Source organism: Mytilus californianus, unplaced genomic scaffold (assembly GCF_021869535.1).
Source record: "Mytilus californianus isolate M0D057914Y unplaced genomic scaffold, xbMytCali1.0.p SCAF_20, whole genome shotgun sequence".
NCBI classification, from domain to species: Eukaryota; Metazoa; Mollusca; class Bivalvia; order Mytilida; family Mytilidae; genus Mytilus; species Mytilus californianus.
This window is the reverse complement of record NW_026262669.1, coordinates 8,213,117-8,226,570: the sequence shown is the minus strand read 5'-3', so window position 1 is coordinate 8,226,570 and position 13,454 is coordinate 8,213,117.

The window sequence follows — 13,454 nt, the reverse complement described above, 5'->3', positions numbered from 1 at the left end:
AGGAAACAAAAACATTGTAAAGAAAAATATGAAAATATTAACTTTACAGATAAACCAGTTAAAAGTCTGGGGATATATTTTGGGCATAACAAAGAAGAGTGTCATAAACTAAATTTTGAAAAACAGCTAGAAAAGTCTGTAAAAATTATATCTTATTGGGAAAAAAACTTAACCATGATAGGAAGAATAACAGTTATTAAATCTTTAGTTATTCCTATAATTACTTATTTGGCTACAGTCTCAACCTTGGGCAAAGAGTATTTAGATAAATTTAAAAAAATTATATATGAATTTCTATGGAACAATAAGACAGAAAAAGTTAAACGCACTGTATTAAGCTACAACCAACTAGATGGCGGATTAAAAATGGTAAATATAGATAAATATATAGAATCTATTAAGATAGGTTGGATAAAAAGATTCACTGCTTATAAATTTCTTAATTGTATGGTTATACCAAAAAATAATTGCAAACATAAACTAGAAAAATTAGATTCGATGAAAATTTATACAATTTTAATAGAATATGATAAAGAAATTCCAATAGGGTATCATAAGTGGAACAGAATATTAAAATGTGAAAATATACAAAGTGAAGCTCAATATATGCAAAAATTTATTCATAACTATTTAAAAGATAATAAACTGAAAATGTGCAGATGGAAACTATTACACTTTATTCTTCCAATCAAAGTGTTGTTAAAACAATGGAAAATAAGCAATAACTCTACTTGTAATTTTTGTAACCTTACAGAAGACTATGAACATTTTTTTGTAACGTGCCACTTTTTAGATGAGTTTTGGGGGGAAATATATAAGTTATTTGAAATAGCTAAGATTGGTAGACACATTTTCACTGAAAAAAAATTAATCTGGGGATATAAAATTAATGATGAACATTATTATGAAATAAACTTTTTACTTACAGTTATTGTAGCACTACACACAAAATACACCATTTGTCAGAATATAGGACAAAAAATGTCAATCTATATAATATTTGTAGGTCAGAATTTAAAAAAGGATTATTATTACAAAAAAAATATATTAATATTGAAGGAAAAGGGATACTAGAAAAGATATATTCTTATATTTGACAACATTGTTATATTATTGTCAATATTGTTATTATATATGTTTTTTACAGAACGGTTTGATAGATGATCATTTCATTTTACAATTTCAATGAGTTTTGAAAGTGAAAGTACCTCTTATTTATTCTACAAATTTATATACTGTAATTTTAGATTATATGGAAGATATACAAATTATGCTTACTACACGAGACCAAAATGTTTTTTTGTGTACATACCTTCCGTGCCTAATACAATTATATTTGGGAGACACGTGGTGAAAGCTATTAATCCACACAAAAAATACAGCAACTGAAAAACCGTTATACCGGACAACAGAGAAATATATTAAACCACAAACCAAATTCCGAACATGCTAAGATAACCCGTTATTCTGTTTTATTCTCAACATCTATCAGATAGTTACAATTGATTGTATATTAAAGAAAACTGTTTTTTTTACTATATATATAAAGTTCATATTCAGAGTTATAATAGTAAAATAATAGAGAAATAATGTATTAATGATAAACAATGCATTAAAGACATATAATATACATACTAACAAAATTATAAATATATACCTGAAGATACCCTGGTCTTCAGGTACTGATATACAGGGATCTCCACTGAAATAGCTGTACCAGTGAAGAAATCTGTTAACAGCATGTGCAATATTGTTGTTGAATAAAAAAAAAAAAAAAAAAATCTATGACATCACAACACACACGGGCATAACGAACGAGTTGGGATATATAAACACCGTATGATAGAGCCAAAGGAACATAGCCGTCTAAAAAAAGAAAATTAACAATAGGGAATGAAAAGTCGTCTCTTTTGTCGTAAATTTTAGTATGGAGTTTTCCTTTAGAAATTGAAATGTCTAAATATAGAAAAGGACAACTACTGCTGTTTATGTTAGATTTATTTAAGGTAAGTTCCTTTGGGTAAATTTCAGTAGTATATTTAGAGAATTCTGGATTATTTAATGAAAAAATATCACAAAGATAACGGTAGGTATTGTTGAATGTGTCAACTAAATGTAACAATGACGTGTCTTTACTGATTTTGGCCATTAATTGAGATTCATAGCAATACAGGAATAAATCTGCTATTAAAGGGGCGCAGTTAGTGCTTATAGGAATACCTACTACCTGTCGATACACTTTATCGCCGAAACGTACATATGTGTTGATCAGGAGAAAATTTAAAGCTTCAATCATATCTTCACATTTCCAGTAAGTGTATCTAGCATACTTTTCTTTTTCGTTACAGAAAAAGGTTTCAAACGAGTTACAGCAAATGAATTTGCAATGAGATTTTTCAAAAGACCATTTAATTAAATATGAAAACTTTTTCTTCATAAGAATGTGTGGAAGTGTAGTGTAGAGAGAAGAGAGTAGAAAAATCATAACTGTCAACAGAAGTAAAAGGACCATCAAAGCACGTTTTTTTAAAGACTCCAAAAATAATTAATATCATTATTTTCATAAACTTTATTACAATAATTAATAACAAGTTATTTGATAGTAGTAAGGGAGGTAGTTAGAAGCACTGACAGATTAGTAATAACACTCACTAGATGCGGAGATGAAACGAAATTTAAATGATTGTTTGTGTAATTTAGGTAACCAGTAGATAGTAGGGACTTTTAAATGTTTGAAAGAGGCTTTAAGCTGGGTAGTGGCAGTGATATGCTTGTTTACAATTTGACTCTCTATGGAGCGTTCGGACCTGAATGTAGAAGAATTTATAATTTCGTTTTGGAGAACTTTCGTGTAGTATATGCGTCACACAACTGCTACATTATTTGCTGCTTTGTCTGCCGGTACGAACACAAACCGCTTTGCGAGTACTTGGAGTTAATTTTTTATTCTAGAAATGGGAATATCATAGTCCCTATTACTTATTTCAGAATTGTTTTCAAAATGAGATATACGAATATTAACAGTATTCATAATTTTACTCAAATAACTGTCTAGAGATATTTTATCCGATTTTTCACGTTTACACCAATTTTAACAGTAGACAGACAGAGCGTCTTTAATGACCTGACGACACTGTGTCCAATCTATAATAGATGGAGAACGATATTTCGGTCTTACTAAGAAAGTTATGACCTCACGGTCTTCGACGATGTTGAGGTCTCCTGTAAGGACATGACCATAAGGAACATATCTAAAACTAGATGTTTCAGAGTCTCAAGTGGAAGGTACATTATTTTCTATATCGACGTCTGATGTAACTGACATATAATTAAAAATCAAACTTCTGCTAGGTTTTTTATAAGAATACGAAATAATAGGTGGTTCTATATTATGAAAATATGGAGCTATTTGGCTTTGGATGGTAGAGTCATTTAATATACTAGATAAGTTAATATTATCAATATCTCTATTAATATATATATTTTAATTAAAGAAATTGCCGTTTATGATTTTCAGATTTATCGATACTAGGAAAAAGCCTATGATGACAAAAGGCTGTAATAATACGGGTGTATTCATACATTGGGCTATAAAAAGATATTTTATCACACTCCAGAAAAATAGCATATAATTTACTTATTGGTATCTTACCCAGTTTACATAATACTTGATGTCTGCCATTATTTTTTATTATAGATTAAAGATCAGCAAGTGTATAATTTATACGATGTTAGCATATTTAAATTTAAGGTGTACATTGTCAAAACCTTTGTCTTATGTAACATGCGTTAAAGAAATATTTTCTGTAATCATATGTATGCAGACTCAATAGGTATACAATGTATCGATATATCAATATTGCTACCAATGTAATGTTCAGCGTCTGCACTAGGCTTCGTATGTCGTTTAAATATATCAGTTTGTACGTTTTTTGAAAATTTACCGTAAATGGACTTTATTAATTGGGTATGCTCCTTACACAAACATTGCCTCAATATAGTTATGCAGAAGAACGAACGAAATCGACACTTTATAAGTTTTACGGTCACAATCACAAATTTTTTGACCGATACGATAATTATGTCTATGTTTAAACTCACACGTGACATGTTTTTGGAGTCTTAGATTTAAAGCTAGCTGAATACACAGTCTGGCTTCTTTTTGAGTGGACTCGATTCCGTCATTTGTTGTTTACAGTGAGGGAGTTTGTTTTCTTTCGGAATTTGTTATCGTTTTACGTCTTAAACGAACGTTTGTTAGAATTATTGATTTTAATTAAAATTCATGTAATTGCTGAGGGAAAAGTAATACTTTAGGCCAAAAAATATTTTAGATATGATTAGTCCTTTGCAATTTTAGGTTTTTATGTTTGTATATAGCTAACAAATGTATTTAAAAGTAGGATTTAATATAACATATAATTTAAGAGGGGAACATAGTAGTTTCGATTCATACAGGATTGAACTTATTAACATGGACAATAAGATCCAACTTAAAATTCATTTGCTAGCTGTATACAAACATATAAACCTGAGATTTCAAAGTACTCATTATATCTAAAATCCTATTCCGCCTAAACAATTTTAATTGGTTTAAACTTGAAGATGTCAATATTAAGATCCTGCATCACGTATTTGTAATTTTTAAAAGTGTTAATACTGTTTGATATCTCATGAAACAGTATTAAATATATTTTAATATAATTGAATCTGTCTTTTTCCGAAACATACGTAATTTCAATTGTGAAAATGAAAAAAAAAATTGAATATGTTAATGCAAAATGAAAAACAAATGTGTGTCTATGTTAATAAATTCAATCCTGTATGAATCTAGGGCTCCCGATTGATACAGGTTTGAATGCATTATCATGGACACATATTTAATTGCATTGATAATCCTTTCCATTTTTAAATATCAAATTACGTTCAGGTATTATCTGGAAAAAGACAGTTTTACTTATATTACAATATATGTAATTATGTTTCAGGAGATTTGTTATTAAACAGAATAAACTTTAAAAAAAATGTTTAATTACAAACGCGTGTTCCAGCATCTCAACATTAACAATTTCTAGTCTAGCCTGATAGAACTTGTTCTAATTTCCAATCGATATATAATCCGATTGACCTGAACATTGTCAATAACACTTCTCGTAACGAAATGTGGAAATATCGTAGGCCTAAATCAATCAATTGGAAACACAACGTCAAAATACTAATGGATTCGGTCAAGGATTATACAAGGTAATGGGCTAAACCTTAAGAAACAAAACGTAGATACACTTTCACGAATGTGTTAATGCTGTGAGGTCATTGATACAAAGTATAATAAAAAATAAAGTTAATGAAATGAATACACCTACTACAAGCTTAATGTGGCTTAGAACCTTTTCTACCTTCATGATAACTTTGATGTTATCCTCTAAATAAAGTCCAAAACATCATACCGACAAACGTGATATATAAAAATAATATTTCATAAATGTCCGTTTATTGATTGAATAATTACAACTAAGGGTTCAACATCCCCAATGTGGACGTTAAGCAGCCATCAGCATCATCAACATCATCATCATCATCAACATCATCATCATCATCATCATCATCATCATCATCATCATCATCATCATCATCATCATCATCATCATCATCATCATCATCATCATCATCATCATCATCATCATCATCATCATCATCATCATCATCATCATCATCAGCAGCAGCAGCAGCAGCAGCAGCAGCAGCAGCAGCAGCAGCAGCAGCAGCAGCAGCACCCCCTATCAAAGTTGACGGCTATTAAAAGAGAGACGATAGATAACAGAGGGACAGTCAAACTCATAGATCGAAAACAAACTGACAACGCCATGGCCAAAAATAAAAAGAAAAACAGACAAATAATAGTACAGATGACACAAAATAGAAAACTAAAAACTAAGCAACACGAACCCCACCAAAAACTGGGGGTGATCTCAGGTGCTCAGGAAGGGTAAGCAGATCCTGCTCCACATGTGGCACCCGTCGTGTTGCTTATGTTATTACAAATCCGGTAAATAGTCTAATTCAGTAAGTCATATTCGTGAAAAGGGAAGGGTATTGTCTTTTTGGCTATATAGCTCTTCAACTGTGTCGGTTCTAATACATCTCTGACTTTCAAATATTTGACTTTAAGCGTTCCTGATTAAGGTAAATCAAGAAAATCTCTTCGAACGCATGAAATCAATAACATATTGTTTCATTTTATTATATAGAACCCTTCTGATCCAAACAAAAGAGTCTCGATTTATTTATTTATTTGTTACAAATGAAGTACGTGTTCCGCAACAAACAATCGGCTTTAACAATAGGCCCAAATGTGCTCCTCTTCTTTGCGAATTAATCTTATATTTATATGAGTCTGATTCCATATAGTTGCTTCTGAGGAAGAATGAAAACAAGCTAGATAAAGGCAACAGTAGTATACCGCTGTTTGAAACTCATAAATCGATAGAGATAAAAACAAATCCGAGTTACAAACTTAAACTGAGGGAAACGCATCAAATATAAGAGGAGAACAACAACACAACAAAAACACAACATTAAAATGTAACACACACAGAAACGAACTATAATATAACAATGGCCATTTTCCTGACTTGGTACAGGACATTTTAAGAAAAAAGTAGTGGGTTGAACCTGGTTTTGTGGCATGCCAAACCTCCCGCTTTTATGGCAACGTCAAACACAACACCAAAACGACAACATCACATGACAGGACCACAATACAAATAAATGGAAGAACATATAGGACAAAGAAACACACGAATAATAGCTAAAAAAAGGTACTAGGCTTAAAATTTAATACGCCAGACGTGCGTCTCGTCCACAAAAGACCAACCAGTGACGCTTAGATGAAAAAAGGTTGAAAGCCAAAACAAGTACAAAGCTGAAGAGCACCGAGGACCAAAACTTTCAAAAAGTTGCTCCTAACACGGCCAGGGTTTTCTGCCTAGCATTCTCCTTTCACTTCACTTTCCGCAAAATAGATGATGGCCTCTCATCTAATATTTCAAAGTTTGGTGACCATACGCATGTTGAACGCATTCATCTCAATGAAGCTGACACAAAGGATACACCAGATACAGTTAAGTCTGTCTCGCCAGCTGACTTACGCGTAAACATTGACAGTTAGGGTCTGTTGAGAACAAAACTTGTGAACTTTTCATTTCAATGTAGCAACACTCCAGAACCTTACAGAGCTTCCATTTTCTATCACCACGATTTCCTTGAAAGAGGGTTGTAACTTACTGAACGCTATTTTACCAAGAGTTCCAAATAGTGAAGTCGATGTCATACATTCCTGCCGAGAAAAACTGACCGCCACGAAATACTGTGGACTCATTATTATTCGTTGAAAAACAATTTTTGTGGATTTCATAGGTAAAGATTAGTCACGATTTCAAATATTTAACGAAGTTCACATTTGTATAAAAAAAATAAAAAAAAAAATAACCCAACTCCAAGGAAAATTCAAAACGGAAAGTCCCTCAACAATTGGCAAAATCAAAAGCTCAAACACATCAAACAAATGGAAAACAACTGTCATATTCCTGACTTGGTACAGGCATTTTCTTATGTAGAAAATGGTGGATTAAACCTGGTTTTACAGCTAGCTAAACCTCTCACTTGTATGACAGTCGCATAAAATTCCATTATATTGACAACAATGTGTGAACAAAACAAACAGACATAATAGGTAATTGAAAATGTCAAAAATAGGAGTACAGCAGTCAACATTGTGTTATAATCTCAATAAAAAAAAACAACAAATATGTAAACAAAGAAAAACAAAATGGCATATAGACAAAGCACATACGCATCTTTGAAACACAAGAATACAAAAAATGACAACAGCAGAACAACACAATGGCGGGATGTACAAGTACCGAGCCACGTCTAAAGGATTTTGCCAAAAATGGACCAAACAGTAAACGCTAATAATTTAAAAAGACAAATAAAAGAACACTATAAGACGTAATTAAGATGATAAACAACGTCAGTACCTAGAATCTATACATCAAGACCATCATGTATTATTTGTGAAGTTGATACGGAATATTTATCAACAAGGTCTTTGTATCTTCCGATGAACATTTATAGAAAAAGGACGAGGCGTTCTTTGACATAACCCTTGTTCAACAACTATTTGCTCAGACATTGCTTCCATACAGGTTTTTGTATAACCACGAAATCAAACATCGACGAAAATACATATTTTTTTGTCAATCCACGAAGACTGGTATCCCCGAAAATAAATTAAACCACAATAGCAAAAGTGCATATAGTGTCCTTATACGCCAATCACACAATCAATCAATCAACGAGGCCATCCATTCAAAAATGTATGGACACCATTACAAGTTCTTTAACCGTTAGGTAATGTTTGTTTTACGGATGACAACGGATACGTTCCATTTGTCTTAACCACAACTCAAAACTCTTTTCCTCGAATGTGACCTTCCACTTCGACTTATCACTACATATGTACTTGCATCAGCAACACGACGGATGCCATATGTAGAGCATGTCTGTTTGTTCTTCTGGGGCAGCTGCGATCACCCCTTATTTTGTTAAGAAGGGGTTCGTGTTGTTCTTGTTTTAGTTTAAAGTACTGCTATCCTTTTGTCAATGTTTATGTTGTTAATAGTCGGTAACAGTCTTGTCTATTCCTTGTCATAAAATATGTTTCAATTTCAAAATTGCTCACTTGGTGGAGTTGTAAGGGTTAGAAAATTGACATAACCGACGGTTTTCGAATTTGATGATGTCTTACGGCTAGATAAGAGTCAACTCTAAATACTTAATATCAACATATTTTAGAGAAGAAACACGACGAATGTCACATGTGGAAGGTGGAGCAGGATATGCTAAACGTTCCATGATACCTGAGATCACCCCCGGTTCGAGTGGGGTTCGTGTTTCTCAGTTTTTGTTTTTGATGCATTATTTTGTAGATCGTTGTATGTCTTTGGTCATTTATTCATGTTTTGACATAGCATTGTCATTTTGTTTTCGACTTATGAGTTTGAATATCCAGTTGGTATTGCACTCTTCTCTTTTAGTAAAAACATACAATTTGAGAATCATGTTGATTCTGTTATAGACATATACAACAGACATATGTCCCTTTGACTGAATAGACTTATTAAAAAGGTAAAATGTATACATTGGCTACAGGTATAGGGGGAGGGTTGAGATCTCACAAAACATGTTTAACCCCGCCGCATTTTTTTGCTTGTCCCAAGTCAGGAGCCTCTGGCCTTTGTTAGTCTTGAATGGTTGTTTTTAATTTTAGTTCATTTATATGTTTCGGAGTTTAATATGACGTCCATTTTCACTGAACTAGTACATATTTTTGTTTATGCGCCAGCTGAAGATCGCCTCCCGGTTCGGGATTTTCTCGCAGTGTTGAAGACCCATTTGTGGCCTTGGGCTGTTTTCTGCTCTTTGGTCGGGTTGTTGTCTCTTTGACACATTCCCCATTTCCATTCTCAATTTTACTTATAACACTGTTGTTCAATCACTGTGTAACTTGTATTTTTTTCTTCATACATTTCATTTTGCTTGATGTATTGTGCTAACAAATATATTAACGGTACTTATTGGATTGAACCATATGGGTATGTCGACAATTTAATTCTCTTAAATGATGCTCGCGTCCAAAACATCTGAAAGACCAACACCTGATACATACGTTGAAGAGCTGACAACACCAAAAAGGAAAAGTATGGGAAGGCATATATTTTCATGAGTAGGTTAACTGTTATGACCAAACTTTTCGCCCCTTCGAGCACTCTGTAATAAGGAAAAATGTGTTCCTTTGTTTTGTGTTACTGAAACTCCTTATACCGTTTCATTTTATTAAAGTGCTTTTTTCGTATAAGAATTTATGACATATTAATAAGAAGATGTGGTATGAGTGCCAATGAGACAACTATCCATTCAAGTCACAATGTGTAAAAGGGAAATAATTATAGGTCAAAGTACGGCCTTCAACACTGAGTCTTGGCTAACACCGAACAGCATGCTATAAAGGGCCCCAAAATACTAGTGTAAAACAATTCAAACAGGACAATCAACGGTCTCATCTATATAAAAACGAGAAACGAGAAACACTTATGAACCACACCAACAAACACTGAACAACAGGCTTCTGACTTAGGACAGATGCATAAAACTGCATCGGGTTTGAACGTTTCAACATGTCTTTACTGATTTTGGCCATAAACTGCGATTCATAGCAATATAGGAATAAATCTGCTATTAAAGGGGCGCAATTAGTGCCCATAGGAATACATACTACCTGTCGATACACCTTATCGCCGAAACGTACATACATGTTGTCCAGGAGAACATTTAAAGCTTCAATCATATTTTCACATGTCCAGTAAGTGTATCTAAAATTGAGAATGGAAATGGGGAATGTGTCAAAGAGACAACAACCCGACCATAGAACAGACAACACCAGAAAGTCACCAACAGGTCTTCAATGCAGCGAGAAATTCCCGCACCCGGAGGCGTCCTTCAGCTGGCCCCTAAACAAATATATATACTAGTTCAGTGATAATGAACGCCATACTAAACTCCAAATTGTACACAAGAAACTAAAATTAAATATAATACAAGACTGACAAAGGCTAGAGGCTCCTGACTTGGGACAGGCGCAAAAATGCGGCGGGGTTAAACATGTTTATGAGATCTCAACCCTCCCCCTATACCTCTAGCCAATGTAGAATAGTACACGCATAACAATACGCACATTAAAATTCAGTTCAAGAGAAGTCCGAGTCTGATGTCAGAAGATGTAACCAAAGAAAATAAACAAAATGACAATAATACATAAATAACAACATACTACTAGCAGTTAACTGACATGCCAGCTCCAGACTTCAATTAAACTGATTGAAAGATTATGTCTTCATCATATGAACATCAGGCACAATCCTTCCCGTTAGGGGTTTAGTATCATACCATCATAACATATATGAGAAGAACATAACCCGTGTCATGCCAACAACTGGTTTTTAAATAAATGTGTTTAGTGCCGATGCAAAGACCCTATAAGTGAATCAATATTAACGCCAAAATATGCAATCTTTAATGACCTGACAACAGTATCGTAACTATATCCCTTCTTAATAAGTCTATTTAAAGGTTTTGTTAGCTTCAGAGGTGAATACTGACATTTTGTGCTTTATAAAGAATATTTCCATAAAAAATTGGATGTGAAATACCTGAACGTATAAGAAGTCTGCATGTTGAGCTATATTTACGAATGATGTCCTTATACCGATGATAAGATTTAGTGAATGTTTTGACTAGTTTGTGATATCGAAAACCCTGGTGTAATAATTTTTCAGTAATACATAAATTTCTCTCGTTAAAATCTAAAACATTGTTACATACACGAGCGAATCGTACAAGTTGAGATATATAAACACCGTAAGATGGTGACAAGGGAACGTCACCATCTAAAAATGGATAATTAACGATAGGAAATGAAAAATAATCTCTTTTATCATATATTTTAGTATTAAGCTTTCCGTTAATGATATAGATATCAAGATCGAGGAAAGGGCAGTGGTCATTGTTAGTATTAGCTTTATTTAAAGTAAGTTCAACAGGATAAATTTCTTTAGTATACATACTGAAGTCGTCATTATTGAGAGCCAAAATATCATCCAAATATCTAAAAGTATTATTAAATTTGTGTATCAGATGTTGTTTCGATGGGTCTTTGCTGATTTTTGTCATAAATTGTAACTCATAGCAATACAAAAAAAGGTCCGCAATAAGTGGTGCACAGTTAGTCCCCATTGGAATTCCGATAACCTGACGATATACGGAATCTCCAAAGCGAACAAAAATGTTATCTAGTAAAAATTCAAGGGCATATATAGTATCAAAGCATGTCCAATTGACATAGTTTTTTTGTTTATTGCTACTAAAAAATGACCTAAAAGAGTTTGAACATATATATATTCACATTCTGACTTTTTAAATGCCCATTTAATTAAGTGTGTGAATTTTTTCTTAATGAGAATGTGAGGCAATGTGGTATATAGGGTAGAAAAATCAAAACTTTGATTTATCAAGTACTTCCAACGAGTTCTTGACACTCCAAAAGTAATTAATTCCACTATTTTCGAAGGCCTTATTTGAACAATTTATTATGAGGTTTTTGATTGTACCAAGTGTACTGGTAAGAAGAATAGACAATTTAGTAGTGGAACAATGGCTTGAAGACGAAATGAATCTATATTTGTAAGGTCTTTTGTGTAGCTTCGGAAGCCAATACATAGTTGGGACTTTCATTGTATTTGGTTCTGCTTGTAAAGCGGTAGCTAAAAGTTTATGTTTGTTACAGATGTCGTTTTCTAAAAATGGAGTCAGTTGGAATGTTGGTGAATTGGTGATTTCTCTTTTCAGAACCTCAATGTAAAATTTACGTCAAACAATAATAATATTATTAGCAGCTTTATCGGCCGGGACAAAAACAAATTCCTTGGCTAGTTCTTTTAGTTTATGTTTGATACGAGAAATAGGTTTATTGTGGTTATTGTTAAGAGTAAAATGTTCTTTAAAATGTTGAATACGTATATCAACTATGTTCATTACTGATTTAAAAAAAGAGTCCAAAGATTTTTTGTCAGCTTTTTCCCGTTTTATTCATTTCAAACAGTAAGTATGGAGTGAGTCGTGGATGATATTACGACACTCATTCCAATTAATAATTGACGGGGGACGATATTTAGGTCCTTTACTGAGGAATGATTTTAACTCTCGGTCTTGAACGATGTTAAGATCTCCTGTTATAACATGGGAAATGGGTCCATAAATGTATTCGGAATTACTGCAATTACATGAAGTAGGTGTATTTTCACTGATATTAACATCTTTACACAATCGGCTATAATTAAACACAAATTTCCGGGTAGATTTCTTGTAAATATAACAAATAAGAGGGAGCTCAGTATTATCAAAATATCCCGGAATTTGTTCTTTAACAGAATGGTCGTTAAAAATACCTGCAATATTTACAAAATCAAAACCTTTATTGACATACTTTATTTTAATAAACTGTTTTTTATGATCTTCAGGGCGATCAATTTTGGGAAACAGTTTAGAATAACAATATGCCATTATAATTTGAACGATTTCATACTTAGGACTGCTATATGAAATTGTGTTGCAATCCTCTAAAATTTTATTTAACTTATTAACCGGTAATGAACAGAGCTTTGTTAACAGATAATGTCTGCCGTTGTTTTTTGAAATAGAAATTAGGTCCGAAATATTGGTATGATTGGTCCGAAATTTTCTTTGATTGCGATTTTTTCTACGACCATGAGAACGGTTTTTACGAACAGTTTTAGAAACTATATCCAAAATGTTAACAGAATCTGTTCTTGATATAT